Below are 16762 nucleotides of genomic sequence, written 5' to 3'. Positions count from 1 at the left end.
AGTGACCTGGAAAATTCCTCATCCTAATTTGTCTTTGGGAATTAGGACCTTCTACCCACCTCAGAGAGGTGGCAGACATGTTTCCTGTTCTGTGGAACAACTAAACTGCTTTGCGTTTTTCTGGAAGTACTGAAGGGAAGAACTCTGCAACTATGCACAGTGTTCCTGGACATTTATATAAACCGCCATGTCTTGGTGAAGCGTAGTAGTAAAATTGATAATAATGAAAAACCTACAAGAAATGTGTAAATAACTTGGTTTCAAAATCAGTAGACTCCATGAATTTGAAGGCTACAACTAAAATTCACATTCATCTATTCAGCTAACTTTGTGCTTATTAAGAAAAAGCGTCCCTTCATCTGAGACAAATAGCCCTGCCCAAGTATACATGGCTTAGTAAGTGGAATATGGCTGGATTTCAGCCTCAACTGAACTATTTGATTGGTTGTATTTATAGACAATCTGTACAACTGTACATGGTGGCCCTAGCTACTACCTCTTAAGACAGAAATAATACAACGAATAGGGCAGAAATCTAGCTGGCTCGTGAACCAGTTTGGATAGATCAGGTTTCATTGGTAGGGCTATGGTCCACGCCCTTGCCTTTAAAAATTAAACAAGTAAAATACTCAGCTTTTGAAGACAGGAAAAGTGAAAAACACAAAATGTCCTAATTTTATTTATTTATTTATTTATTTATTTATTTATTTATTTATTTAGAGACAGGGTCTCGCTCTATTCCCAGTCTGGAATACAGCAGCCAATCTCAGCTCACTGCAGCCTCTAACCCCTGGGTTCAAATGATTCTCCTGCCTCAGCCTCCTGAGTAGTTGGGATTACAGGCACCCACCACCATGCCCAGCTAATCTTTTGTATTTTTAGTAGAGATAGGGTTTCACCATATTGGCCAAGCTGGTCTCAAACTCCTCACCTCAGGTGACCTGCCCTCCTTGGCCTCCCAAAGTGTTGGGATTACAGGTGTGAGCCATTGCCCCTGGCCCTTAATGTTATTTGGAAGCAGTGAAACTCAGCTTCTGACCTCTGCCACTAGACTAAAGACATTCCATTTCATTATTTTCTGTCCTTTCCCCAGAGCAATTGAATGTATCACATGTCACAAGACCAAATTACATTTATTCCCCATAATTTAAAACTGGAATTTGAGCCAAGAGAACCCAGAAAGGAAAAAATGATTTCTTAACACTGTCTAAATGGATTGCACTGTTCCCAAGTGAGGCCACAGCCCTTCAGACCAGAAGAGTACACACATTTATCCAACGAGTGAAGAAATAACACTGAAATTATGTCGAGTTCATTTTCTCTGGCTTTGATTAGAGATTAAACAATTCCCAAAGAATGGTAAAAACAAGAGAAAATATACATTCCCCATGTGTTTGAGCAGATGGCATATGAAAACTCAATGAAGTGATGATAAAAATACATACCCATAGTATTGACAGTTATTGGTGTAAAGAGAATTTAGAAAAATCTAATTGGCTTTGATGATGAAGACGCTATTTTTTGGCTTCATTAGTCTAACTGAAAATGGAAAGAGAACTTGTTCCCAGTTTCAGAAAGAATTTCAGAACTACCCAGACACTTCCTATAATTGCACCATTACTTTTAGTGAGGATGACAGTCAGGAAATCTTCATTTTCTAGTGCCTTTCCTTTTTCTCTGTCACCTATGCATGCAAACACATATATTTCAGTCTGTCACAATGTAATGGAACAGTTAGTTCCTTTCAACTTAATTCTCTCCCTCACAGCCTGTGGTCATAATCTGGACTCATTCAGAGAAATGAGTGGAGACAAAGCTGCCTTTTCATCTAACCTTGCCCACAAGATTTCAGAAAAGCTCCCATTTCAGGGGCTGTGTGGAGCAGACACCATTGGTATATCCTGCCTATATCCTGTCACACTTACCATTCCAATGCCACCCAAGGGCATCCTCCTACAACATCGCTACTCCACCTGAGGGCTTTGTCTCAGCCCATGACTGAACCAAGTCAGAAATACCAAAGGGTAAATGCCATCAGGAGCATCACTCAGTCAGTGATGGATAACAGCTGGAGGATACATACCTCAGCTTCCTCCCCCTTGAGTGGGACAACTTTGAAGTGTGCTCTAGACTGTTTCCTCTCCTGGAAGAGAAGGGTTGCCAGATAAAGGGTGTCCAGTGAAATGTGAATTTCAGACAAACAATGAATAATTTTTTAGTTAAGTATATACTAAATATTGCATGGGTCATTCTCATACTAAAAAAATATGCATTGTTAATTAAAAAATTCAAGTTTAATGGGGCATCCAGTATTTTTGTTTGCAAAATGTGGCAACCTCACCTCAAAGGGATTGAGTCTCAGTTGCCCACATGGTGAGCTGCTGATATTGTAGCCTGCATCATTTCACTTCTCTCCTGTGGAGGCTTCCTGGGCTTCCTTCCTACCTGAGGTCAAGTTGCCTGGAAGCTGATCTGGGAATGGGGATTCTCACACAAGTGGGTGGAGGAAGTGCTTCAGGAGAAACCGGTAAAGAAGGTCAGGGGAAGGAACTGAGCAAGGACCTGGTTTTAGGAGAAGTCTGGCTTCTGCTTGATCCCATGGGGCACTGGGGAACATGACTGACATCACAGAGTTGTCATATCTTGAGTTTGAAGGGACTGACATTTGCCCCATCCCCAACTCCTCACATTAGTCAGTCAGTCACTGGCTGTAGGCTACCCAGATGGGGTTTAAAATGGAGGGGATACAGGAAGGCACCAGCAACATCTACAACACCTCCTAAACAACTTGCCCTCAAGGTTTGTTTCTGGGCAAGCTGAAGCTGAAAGCACTGAGCTGCTCGTAAAGTCCTTGATGGCACCTAATTCCACAAGGATAGTCATTCCTCTAAAGACTAAATTCCATGAATTCCCTGAGGGCTGGGACTGCAACTTATTTGCAATACTTCACACATAATAAATGCTCAACAAATATTCGGTGAATTGAGTTGTACATAGAAACATAACTGATACATCTGTAAGATAAACACTAATACAAATCATGTTTGTTTAGTATTTACTGCCATATAATAAACTAGGCACTCAAGTTACTCTTCACTCTTTTGTGTGTGTGGGGGGGGGATTCTGTTTTTATTTTTGGTTCTGGTTGTTGTTTTGGGGGTAACTCATTTCCAAAATTCAGTGAGCAAAAACCATTGCAATCATGTCTCTGAAATACCCTGGAACTAGTCCTAAGTTTTAGTGAATTAACAAAATACAGGAACTCAAAAAGTCCTGCTGAGTGTCACTGAAGCACAGATGGCAGCGGCTAAGAGATGGAAGTTGAGGGATGATTAAAGACCTGCTTTCCTGAAATAGTTCCCCCGGTGGTCTCTCCTTTTTGTGTAGGCAGCTAACTATGTCAAAGAAATGTGTGGCACCGCGGGAACTGTTGGTGAGGGCCAGAGAGCCCACTTGTCGAAGTTTCCATTGCTTAGATCTCAAGATGCTGCCTCTCCCATAGAAGCCACCTAACCCTACTGACACCGCTTGGTGGGCACTGAATCTCCAGGGTATGGGCACTGGAAGAGGAGGAGCAACAGATGGGATATGGCAGCACAAGTGTTGACGTGCTCATCTTGGGCAGGGGCAGTGCCACCCAGCTCTTGTGGAGGGAGTCTCAGAGGGCATAGGATGCAGGATAAACTGGATTTCATGGAACTCAGTCAGCACTGGATCACGTCAGTCATAAAAGAGAATGGCCAGATTTCCAAGCATGGGAACCATGGCAAAAGCAGATACAATGTGCCTTTGGGTCTTTAAGTGCTCTTGTTTAAAGACAGAATTGGTCCCAGAGGCAGTTAGCCCACCATCTTGGTGACTGGAGGAATAGAGGCAGGAGTCCAGAAAATGATTTCCTTTTCAAAGGAAAAGGTCTAGAATATTTGATGCTGTGCAAGGTTGGGATGGGGGTGTGTGTGCACATTCAGCCAAACCCTGGGCAGACAGATTCAGTAGGCAAGCTTCAAGTTCAGAGCATGGAGGTGGTAGTGGGAAGCGGCGAGGACTGGATAAAAATATAGAAGCTGAAGCAGGAATAAGGGAGTGTTAAAGAGAAAGCTAATGGTCAACCACTTTGGAAAACTCTTTGAAAGCATACATGAAAACTGTGCATTTGCATAACCTGTTATCTGGCAATTTCACTGGTTCCTACATACCTAACAGAAATGTATACATGTGTTCAGCAAAAGTTATGTACATGGAGACCATAGCAGCATTATTTGTGACAGCACAAAACTGAAATAACCCAAATGTTCTTCAACAGTAGAATGGACAATTGCGGTCTGTTCACATCATAGAATACTACTCAACAGCAGAAATCTATTATTAAAGGCAAACGCATGGATGCATCTCACAAGCAGAATATTGTGTGAAAGACTCCAGGCACCCAAAAGTTTGTACTTTAGGATTCCGTTGACAATGAAGTACAAGAGCAGGCAAAGCTAACCTACATTGCTAAAAGTCAGAAGAGTGGTAATCTTGGCCGGGGAGGGATTAGTGGCTGGAAGTAGGCACTGAGGGCTGCTGGTGAGTTGGTGATGTTCTATTTATTTATCTTGTTGCTGTTTACTTTGTTACAATTGTGGGTTCAGTTTGTGAAAATTCCCCCCGGCTATACACTTAAGATTTATTCTGTAGGTATATTATTGTTTTTATATTTATTTACTCTTTTTTTTTTTTTTTGAGATGGAGTCTTGCTCTGTTGCCAGGTTGGCACGCAGTAGTGCAATCTTGGTTCACTGCAACCTCTGCTTCCTGGGTTCAAGTGATCCTCCTGCCTCAGTCTCCTGAGTAGCTGGGACTACAGGCACATGCCACCATGCCCAGCTAATTTTTGTATTTTTAGTAGAGACAAGGTTTCACCATGTTGGCCAGGATGGTCTCGATCTCTTGACATTGTGATCTGCCTGCCTCGGGCTCCCAAAGTGCTGGGATTACAGGTGTGACCCACTGCACCTGGTCTATTTATTTTTATTTAAGCTCTGAGGTACATGCACAGGATGCGCAGGTTTGTTGCATAGATAAACATGTGTTACGGTGGTTTGCTGCATCTATCAACCCATCACCTGGGAATTAAGCCCAGCATGCATTAGCTATTTTTTCTAATGCTCTCCCTCCCCCACCCACCTTCCGACAGGCCCCGGTGTGTATTGGTCCTCTCCTTGTGTTCATGTGTTCTCATTGTTAAGTTCTCACCTATAAGTGAAAACTTGCAGTGTTGGTTTTCTATTCCTGCATCAGTTTGCTGAGAATAATAGCTTCCAGCTCCATCCAGGTCCCTGCAAAAGACATGATCTCATTCCTTTTTATGGCTACATAGTATTCCTATGTTCTGAATGGTATTGCCTAGATTTTCTTCTAGGGTTTTTATAGTTTTGGGTTTTATATTGAAGTCTCTAATCCATCTTAAGTTAATTTTTGTATAAGGTGTAAGGAAGAAGTCCAGTTTCAGTTTTCTGCATATGGCTAGCCAGTTCTCCCAGCACCATTTATTAAGTAGGGAATCCTTTTCCCATTGCTTGTTTTTGTCAGGTTTATTGAAGATAAGATGGTTGGAGATGTGTGGTCTTATTTCTGAGTTCTCTATTCTGTTCTATTGGTCTAAGTGTCTGTTTTTGTACCAGCACCCTGCTGTTTTGGTTACTGTAGCCTTGTAGTATAGTTTGAAGTCAGGTAGTGTGATGCTTCCAGCTTTGTTCTTTTTGCTCAGGGTTGTCTTGGCTATAAAAGCTCTTTTTTTGTTCCATATGAATTTTAAAATAGTTTCTTCTAATTCTGTGAAGAATCTCAATGATAGTTTAATGGGAATAGCATTCAATCTATAAATTACTTTGGGCAGTATGGCCATTTTTAGGATATTGATTCTTCCTACCCATGAGCATGGAATGTTTTTCCATTTGTTTGTGTCCTCTCTGATTTTCTTGAGCAGGGAGACTGAGGCTCAGAAAACAAGTCCAGCTGATCTCCTACCTCAATCCCAGGGATGCATTAGGTCTTCTGCTGTTTTTGTGATAATCACTGGAAAATTGCACAAGCACAAACACAGACATTTTAAAACATTTTTAATTAAATTAATTAATTTATTTTTTGAGATAGGATCTTGTTTTTTTGCTTAGGCTGGTCTTGAACTGCTGGCTCCAAGCAATACTCCCACCTTGGCCTCCCAAGTAGTCAGGACTACAGGCAAGAGGCCATGCGCTCAGTTAAAAATGCAGATTATTGGTTGGGTGTGGTGGCTCATGCCTGTAATCCCAGCACTTTGGGAGCCTTAGATGGGCAGATCACTTGAGGTCAGGAGTTTGAGACCAGCCTGACCAACATGGAGAAGCCCCATCTCTACTAAAAATACAGAAATTAGCTAGGCATGGTGGCACACGCCTGTAATCCCAGGTGCTTGGGAGGCTAAGGCAGGAGAGTCACTTGAATCCAGGAGGCGGAGACTGCAGTGAGCCGAGATCACACCACAGCATTCCAGCCTGGGCAAGAGTGAGACTGTATCAAAAAAACAAACAAAAAAAAATTGCAGATTCTTAAGACAGGCCACAGAGATACCAACAACAGGGATTTCAGATCTTTACACTGCCATTAATACTTCATTATATGCTAAGAAGCCGACTTTTTTCATCCATCATTTTCATCAGATTGTCTACTCATTGTACTTTCTGCTGGAATGTGACCCAGTTTTAAATTTTTATTTAAAATTTTAAAAAAAGAGATAAAAGTCTCCCTCTGTTGCCCAGGCTGGGCAGGCAGTGGTGTGATCTCAGCTCACTGCATTCTCTGACTCTTGGGCTGAAGCAATCCTCCCACCACAGCCTCCTGAGTAGCTGGGATTACAGGCATGCACCAACACACCTGGCTAATTTTTGTATTTTTAGTAGAATTGAGGTTTCACCATGTTGGACAGTTTGCTCTTGAACTGCTGACCTCAAGTGACCCACCCACCTAGGGCTCCCAAAGTGCTGGGATTGCAGGCATGTGGCCCAGCTCTCTTCCAGTTTTCTTAATTCAAATTCCCAAGAATCCCCAGGCTCAATTTTTGTTAGGCTGATGACAAGCCCATGCACTGACTAAAGGGCTGTTGAATTGGGTGGCTTCTCCTGGACTCATCAAATGTGGTGCTGGTGAGTCAGTGCCATATGACAGAAATCTTTTGGCAACTTTAGCATTAGGGTTCTGTGGGCAGTTTTTTTCTAGAAGAGGGTGGTCTGCCCAGTACACAGACCCACTATTTCTCCATCTTCCCTTCTTCCTTCAGTCCTGAAAGTCAAATTCTCAAAGCAATCGCTTAGTGTAAACTTATTTTTTCACCTATCTTGTTCTGAATTCCACCTTCCTTCTGATCTAGGCATAGTCAACATTCAAATTTCAAATTTCCATGCTAGATAAAGATAGGATGAGCCCTCAGAATTCTCAGCATATCCTGAACCTTCACTTGGGGCACGAATGTTCACTTCCCTTTCAGCCCAATCATTCATGACATCTGTTTGGCAGTAGCAACGATGGCTGTTTCATTAATTTTCCCTGCTGCCTGCTTTCTGGCAGCAATGAGAGCAAGCAGTGAAATGGCCAAATAGTGGGAGACAGGCGGGAGCAGAGTGGAGGCAGAAGCCAGGGTGCTGAATAATGAGCCTATGAATAGCAAGACCTGACCGCACCAGGCTTCCTGAGCAGCCTGGAGGAAAGGATGGGCCCCTCTTGGCTGGGAGAGTGGATGCTGAGCCATGAGGAAACACCATAGGATTCATTGGCCTTGGCAGGGCTATAAAGACTCTGCTTTCACTTGAATAAACTCTTCTTGAACACCATCTCCTGTGTATTTCCACAAATCTGTTTTCTCAGGGTGTTCAGAATTCATTCCTTTTTGGTTCTGCTGCTGCTCAAAGGAAAGAGAAACCCAAGGGATCAAACTTCTCAGTGTAAAATAAACACAACTCTTTTTGGACCTGCTAAGCCAGAAGAAAATGAGGCCAAAGAATGAATAAGATACGCAGCTAAAACAAATCAAACTGTAGCAAGCCTTCTCTCACACTCTCCTTTCTACCTGGTTGAATCAATGGATGGACATGTCACATCCTCTTTTCTCAGTTGCCAAGACTTGGTTTATATGTTCTTACTTATAATGTATTTTGTTAGTTTTGCTTTTGGCTTTCCTGTCCAAAATCACTGTCCCTTCTCTTTACCCACAAACCCGTAGGCTTTGCCTATCTGCCCCATATCCCTTCTAAACTCAATGATGACCTAATAAAGATTTACACACAAAGGTGTCAATGACACATGATGTTAGAAAAGGTTACTGCCTCAGGGTCACCCCCAGCATGTTGGTCCCTGCCAACTGATATTAATAATAGGGCCTTGACCCTCCAACCCTACCTGCTAATGACTAAGACGCTCTATACGGAGCCCACTAAATATGTACAGCCAGCTGCAGCTGGGATTCAGATTTCAGCCAAGCTCTGAGCACGCATGTCCCCTTAAATCAGAGTGTCTTCCCCTTCACCAGACAGAATGCTTGAGGACTAGCCTCCACTCCTCAATTTCACCTTGTTTGCCCCATCAGTTAGTTGGAAGCTGATGTCTGGAGTCTTCAGGTACAGCACGCTCTCAGCTCCTGAGTTATTTCCAACCAAGGGTGAGCAGATAGGCTGTCAGCAGCCTTGTCCCGCTATAGGGGAGGAAAACTCCCTCTGCCTTCCTAGGTTCTGGTGTTCGGTCTGAAAATTAAACTAACATAAGACAGATTAACAGTAAAGAGTCATACAAATTTAATTTAATATTTTTACATGCACAAGGGAACGCTCATAAGAAAAATAAATGCCCAAAGAAACAGAGCACACCAACATGGCACATGTATACATATGTAACAAACCTGCATGTTGTGCACATGTACCCTAAAACTTAAAGTATAATAATAATTTTAAAAAAAAAAGAAAGAAAGAAACAGTCAGGACTCAGAGCTTATATTGTAGGATTTTTTTTAAGCAAAGGATAAATTTGTGGAGAAGTGACAGGACAAATGGGTTTAGGCAGTAAATTGTGGAAAAGTGTCTAGAAAATATATGGGGTTAATGGACGATAAGGGTTATTTTAGTAGGTTCGTTTGTACAGATCCATTTGCCATTGATTCCCAATCTCGGGTGATAAGAATGCTCTTTTCTTCCTGGTACAGAAAACGCAACTTTTTTATGGGAAACTTTATGACTTGCTTTCACATCAAAAGACGGAGTGAGATCAGAAAGCCCTTTCCGCATCTGCTGTTTCTCAAGTTCCTTTAGCTCAGAATAATTAATACGCCAAAGTGGCATATTTTGGGGTGGTATGTTCTGAACTCTTTCACTACCAGGAGCAGGTGGTTTGTTCTGAACTCTTTCACTACCAGGAGCAGGTGGTTGGAGGAGAGAATCCCAGTCCTCTCCTCCCATGGGGAGGTAGCCCTGCACCCATAGCATGTGCCACTTGTCTCCCATTGTGGGCTCCACTCAGTGAATGTGGATGATGCAACAGTGAGTAAAGGAGACATGCTTCCGCCTTCTTAGAGCTCATGAATGTAAAGTCTATCTAAAACGTTTTCTGGTTAGGAAGAGAGAGAGAGGCCTTGGCCTCCCAAAGTGCTGGGATTACAGGCGTGAGCCACTGTGCCTGGCCTGAACAATTTGAGGTAAATTATACACATTATGGCCCTTTACTCCTAAATACTTTATTTATTTCGTAAGAATAAGGATATTCACTCTTGTTGCCACACTATAGTTATATAGTGCTAAGGGGGCTCAGAATGGAGGGATCTGATCTGCCTAGGGAAGCCAGAAGGTGCTTTCTTGCAAAAGTGGAAATTGAGCTAAAATCTGAAGGAAAGGAAGAACGGGTTAATAGGGATTGCAGAGGGAAAGAGCACCAAGCAGATGGAACAGACTTCCCCATGGAGGGATGGGCACAGCTGTTCAAGAAGCTGAAAGCAACAACACCAGCTGGCGCACCCAGAGAGAGGAAGGTGGGGCCACACCACCAAGGGCCTTTCTTTCAGGCATAAGGACTGGATTTTATCATAAAGCGATTTTGCTAAATGGACAAAGACAAGGGGCAGGAGAGTTTCATGTATAGGAATGAACACTGTTGCAATGAAGGGCCATGGATGTAACATGGATAAAGAGGGGAGTGAAGGAATGGGAAGGCTGAGGGGAGAAAACATTTGCTCTGTGCACTCCATGACCCCATGAAGTAGAAAGCTCAAGAAGCCACCTGGGAGGGTGGGGCATTTGCTGAGCTTGCCTTGGTCTCCTGGGGTGTGCTGTTGGGACAGTGGGATCCTGGATCAGGGAGATCCTGGGCTGTGGGTTTGGGAGCCAGATCCAGAAGAAGTGAAGGTGGCATCAGGAGGTGTGTGTGGGAAGTCCCTGAGAAGTTAGAACCTGGAAGCTTGGGAGCTGGGGTGGGCTGCGGAAGAAGGTCAGAGCAGGAACCCATTTACTGGCCTGGCTGACGCTAGGAATACTTTTTAATATTTTGCTTAATATTACAAGTAAATATAAATATACTTATTTTCATTTACATACCGTCTTTGACTATTATTTTTTTCCCTGAAAGGGATTCTTTTAAAACAATTTTGGAAATAATATCAAACTTAAAAACATTAAAGAAGTAAAAATATTAAAAGGAGTATCCATAAACCCTTTTCCCAGATTGACCTCCTATTAATATTTTACCTTACTTGCTTTATTGACTTATTTATTTTTTGAGACAGAGTCTTAGTGGCACGATCTTGGCTCACGGCAGCTTCCATCTCCTGGGTTCAAGTGATTCTTGTGCCTCAGCCTCCCAAGTAGCTGGGATTACAGGTGCACGCCACCACACCCAGCTAATTTTTGTATTTTAGTAGAGACAGGGTTTCACTGTGTTGCCCAGGCTGGTCTCAAACTCCTGAGCTCAAGCAACCCGCCCACCTTGGCCTCCCAAAGTGTTGGGATTACAGACGTGAGCCACTGCGCCCGGCCTGAACAATTTGAGGTAAATTATACATATCATGGTCCTTTACTCCTAAATATTTACTTTGTAAGAATAAGGATATTCACTCTTGTTACCACACCATAGCTATCAACCTGCAAACTTATATTAATATATTGCTTTATCTGATCTACAGTGAATACCCAAATTCCAACAGTTGACCCAGTAATTTCCTTTATAGCAGTAGTTTTTTTCCTCTAGAACAGGATTCAGTTTAAGGTCAAATATTGCCTTTAGCTGTTATGTTTCCTTAGCCTCCTTTAATTTGGATAATTTCCATATATGTTTGGCTATCATTTTTAATATCCCAGTGTTTTCCTAGTTATCTTCCTATTTTGTAGAATTATTGGAGCAAAGCTATAAACATTTGAGCACCTTTTGTAAAATAGACTGCCATATTTTTCCCCAAATGATTACTAGTTTATGTTAATGTACTATGTGACTATATCTGTTTTCCCACACATTTGACAGGAAATGTCTTTTTTTTTTTTTTTTGAGACTGAGTTTCACTCTTGTTGCCCAGGCTGGAGTGCAATGGCGCGATCTCAGCTCACTGCAACCTCCGCTTCCCAGGTTCAAGTGGTTCCCCTTCCTCAGCCTCCCAAGTAGCTGGGATTTACAGGCACCCGAAACCACGCCCAGCCAATTTTTTGTATTTTAAGTAGAGACAGGGTTTCATCATGCTGGCCAGGCTGGTCTCAAACTCCTGACCTCAGGTGATCCACCCGCCTCAGCCTCCCAAAGTGCTGGGATTACAGGTGTGAACCACTGTGCCTGGCCAGCTGTGACTTTTTGTTGGTGATGTCCATTCAGCAGATATCAAATGGAATGGTACCTCATTCTTATTCTGCTTTGCATGGCCTTCCGGGTGGGCATACGTTTCCCACAGCCTTTGTTATCAGATTCCCTCTTGTCTGAATTCTACCTGTCCATACCTTCTGAGGCTTGTTCTTAAAGGCAGAAACTGATTTTGTTGTTATTGTTGTTGTTAGTGTTTGGACTTTATTCCCACACAAATACCTATCAGAGTATTAAAAAATAAGTGTTCTTAAAAAAGAAGTATATTTTTAGAAACTTTTTTATTTTTAAAATAAAGACTAGTAGGCATGGGGGGAGTACACTAGCTCTTGTGGATGAAAACAAAACAAAACAAAACACCAAAAATCAGACACATTTCCTATTTAATGTAGCTGGAGCTGGCCGGCTGGTGGCAGTTTGACAGAATTGCAAGCAAAGTGGAAGAAAATCAAGAACTTGCACCTCCATGGATTTTGTTTTGACGGAATGTTACATATAGAGATACAAATATTTTTAAAAGTTATCATCTGTCCAACAGTTTTTTGGGGGGGATTTTCACTTCTTTCTTCAAATTCCATGTTACTAGTTTTCCCAGAATCTTTGTAAAGAGATATCAAGGTAAATCTAAATTATACAGTTGTAGACTGGGGAGAGGCGCTAACCTAAGAAAACTTCCCCGGTGGTAAATAAGAACTATTTTTGTGAATAAATGCTTTTTATTATTTATTATTATATATTTTGAATAAATGCACTTGTAGTATTCCAGGGAAATGCATAGGTTGAACAACATAAAACTGACATCTCTAGGATCAAAGCTACTTCTTTTGGAATGGTATGAAAAACGAAGGATGTTTCCTGAACTTTCTCAGCCCCACCACTCACATCCTTGCCCAGTTCTCTTGCAGGAAACTTTTTTTAAACTTTTTTTTTTGAGCCCAGGCTGGAGTTCAGTGGTGTGATCTCGGCTCACTGCAAGCTCTGCCTCCCGGGTTCATGCCATTCTCCTGCCTCAGCCTCCCAAGTAGCTGGGACTACAGGCACCCACCACCACGGCCGGCTAATTTTTTGTATTTTTAGTAGAGACGGGGTTTCACCGTGGTCTCGATCTCCTGACCTCGTGATCCGCCTGTCTCGGCCTCCCAAAGTGCTGGGATTACAGGCATGAGCCACTGCGCCGGGCCTGCAGAAAACTTTTTTTTGATGCACTTATACGAAAAAGGAAGGAGATAATTAAGTGATAACATATTCATGTTGTGGAGATTTTATTTCTATAAAACTGAGTCAAAGAGTATAAGAATTTCAAATCTTGGGGTGGCGTGGTGGCTCATGCCTGTAATTCCAGCACTTTGGGAGGCCGAGGTGGGTAGATCAATTGAGGTCTGGAGTTTAACACCAGCCTGACCAACATGGCGAAACCCCATCTCCACTAAAAAACACAAAAAATTAGCCGGGCATGGTGGTGGGTTCTTGTAATCCCAGCTACTAGGGAGAATCATTTGAACCCAGGAGGTGGAGGTTGCAGTGAGCTGAGATGGCGCCACTGCACTCCAGTCTGGGCGACAGAGAAAGACTCTATCTCAAAAAAAAAAAAAAAGAAGTTTAAATTTTAATAAATGTTCTAAAATTGTTTTGCCTGTCTACCAAGTTCATGGCAACTTGTGATTTTATCAGACATTTTATTAGGCTGCCTGTTTCACCATACTCTTCCCGGAGATGTATGCTTTTAATCTTCCTATTTTTTTAAGCCAATCTAAGAGTTGGTTGATAGACTAAAAATCCATTCTAAATTTTTCCTGCTAACTTTGCTAAATACTAACTAACAATAGGCCTAAAAATAAGTAAAACACATTACGGTGTTAAGTTGATCTACCTTCCTGGTGTACAGAGATTTCAATGCATTAGCTGCCCAGGATCACCAAATCAAATACCATTTACAAAATTAGGAAATACAGAAAACAAATTTGTATGCAATTACAGCATGAGATAGGATTACTGATCATTGCTACTCCTGGGATAAAGATGCAACAGAGACAGTTGGCATATCTCTAATCAATAATTAAGGGAGAGTCAACATCCAAGGTCAATTTGAAACTATCATACTTAAAAGCTGTTTATCAAGTACCAGCTAGATATTCAAATCTATGACATACGTAGGGTTGGAGTGAAAAGATAATTGTGTAGATTACTTTATTTCACTGAAAAATAAAACAAGTTATTAATGATTAACTTCATTTTTCAGTATTTTAATAATCTCAGCAGCAAAGACAGAGAAAAGAGCCAATTTTCTCTTTTTCCTTCTTTTCAAAATTACTCCCAGGGATGCTGGCTTATTAAAATAATGTCAGTGGGTTTATTAACAACAGTATCTGTTGGATCTTCAAGTCATCAAGGGTCATATCTATTGCTTATTTATATTTCATTGATTTTACAAATGCTTCATGAATGGATCTTTTTTTGCAAACTTTAATGTCTTCCTCTTTAAACAGAATAGCAACATTCAAAAGGATATTAAAATGAGAATCTCTGTCTTGCATTTCCAGCAATAACCCCACAGGCTTAAAACAAAACAACAAATGCTGAGTTCTCCCACATTTCATGTTGAGGTTGTAGGTCATCCATGAAAAAGAACTGGTTGCTGATCCAGCCAACACCTACCTCTTAGGTATGAAAGGGATACACAATTGTTTCCCCTATATTTCATCAATACCTTAGAGAAAGCAAAAGTGTTGCTTACCCTCATCTTCAGCCTAGTGAGAAGTGTACTGAGTGGGATCTTCTCAGTACATTCGTTTGGTGGAGTTTGAGGGTAATAAACACATGAATGGTGACTGTAAAGTTCCAGTTCTGGTCACATGTCTCTGTCAATATATAAAGGCTGCCCACTCCTTACATATTATCATCACCAACTTGTTAGTGGTTCCTGGTTTACAAATCCACAAAACCTGTGGCGAGTTAGGGAAGGTGGGCAGCAGAGCCAACATGTGCACTAATCATATCTAAGGTCAATATAGATTAGGGTTGGCTAATTTGAATATATCCAATTCTAGCCATGATGTGAACAACAAGACCCATGGGGGTATCAATCACAGAGAAGCTCCTCATACAGAGAATAAGAACCACGGGTATGTATAGCTTGATGAGGCTTGTTCTCAACACAAGGGAGTGTATGTTACAGCTCTGCTTGCCTGATGCTGGTTGGCCAAGTTGCCAGCCAGAAGTCCTGGACCTCCCTTATACAAAGCCCTTGCACAAGATCCAATCCACAGTGATGGCCTTGGTAGATACTAGGGAGAGAGGGAATGTCCATACCTACTGATGCTCACCTACTGTGCTGATCCATCAGTCACCAACTAAGGTGACTAAGGCCTCACAGAGATTAAGGCACTGTGTCTTCTACTCCACCCCAAATAAATACTTATGAATATCAATTAATATGGAAGATTTAGTTTAGATAGATTAAAGTGAATAGTTCTTTGATATGTTGAATAATACTACAAGTGTCAGTCATTGGGAAAGGCTACCTCTGGTCAGTTTCCTCTCACTACGTCAAAGCTGGTGGAATGACTGTACCATTTACTGGTTCACTGAAGGTCTTAACTTCCACAGCTTTGACAGAGAGGCCATGTGTCCCATGCTGAGAAGACTCAAGGCTGAAAGTAGAAGTGGGAGCTTCCTATTTGTTGGAGGATGACTCCAGTGGCTGCATCAGGAAACAGAGGAGCATAAGAGGGTAGAGAGCATGCTTCCTGTGGGTAGAGGGTATTCCATAGGAGCGTCTGGCCTGGGTTCATTTTATAATAGATCCCACTGAAATTATTTCCTGGCTGGGGCTCAGTGACTAGACCTGGACGTGCTTCAAGTTGTATCTTAGGATGCAGAAGCTGATGGGGGTTTTATGAGGGAGGCGGCTGGTAGAAGAGCATGGTCCAAGTACAGGGAGCTGCAACCTGATATTCCAAGGGGGGAACCAGTAAGAAACCTAAGGAAGTGCCCCTCCAGAGACCAAGTCAGCCTTGAAAATCCTGCAAGTCCAGAGAGCAAGGATGCAGACTTAGGGCAGGAATGTAAGGTCGTCAGCTCCCCAGATTCTTGCTCCTCATGCCCCTTTCAGTGGCCAGCAGGCTGCAGGTGGGGCAGGTGGGGACAAAAGTAGAAGTAGAAGGTGGAGGACAGAGAGAAGGTATTGACTACTTCTCACTCCCCCACCAGAGAGGAAACTTTTCTCTTTTCTTTTTTTTTTTTTTTGAGATGGAGTTTTGCTCTTGTTGCCCAGGCTGGAGTGCTATGGCGTGATCTCGGCTCACTGCAACCTCTGCTTCCCGGGTCTAGCAATTGTCCTGCCTCAGCCTCCTGAGTAGCTGGGATTACAGGCATGTGCTACCACGCCTGGCTAATTTTGTATTTTTAGTAGAGATGGGGTTTCTCCACGTTGGTCAGGCTGGTCTGGAACTCCTGACCTCAGATGATCCGCCCGCCTTGGCTTCCCAAAGTGCTGGGATTATAGGCGTGAGACACCGCATGCAGTCTTTCTTTTCTTTTTTAAAGACTAGTCAAGTGAAGCAGAGGGAGTGGAGAAGGAACAAAGAAATCTGTAACTGGTTGTGATCAATTAGTTGTAAACACCACTGCACTCGAGCCAGCCAGAAAGGTAACTTTAAATAAAATTTAGTGTTGGCTACTATCCTGCAATAAGAAATTTACATTTTGTACAGACAGTTTGAACATGTAAGTCCATGTTCTCTTTTTATTCTCAGAAACTCAACAAACATAACAGATCAATTGTTCAGTCAAATAATTACAGGCAGAGACTTAGAAGTAAGGAAACCTGGCTGGGCACTGGGGCTCACACCTGTAATCCCAGAACTCTGGGAGGCCGAGGCAGATGGATCACTTGAGGTCAAGAGTTCAGACTAGCCTGGCTAATATG

This window comes from Hylobates moloch, unplaced genomic scaffold (assembly GCF_009828535.3).
Source record: "Hylobates moloch isolate HMO894 unplaced genomic scaffold, HMol_V3 SCAFFOLD_21, whole genome shotgun sequence".
NCBI lineage: Eukaryota > Metazoa > Chordata > Mammalia > Primates > Hylobatidae > Hylobates > Hylobates moloch.
Note: the sequence above shows the minus strand (reverse complement) of the source record.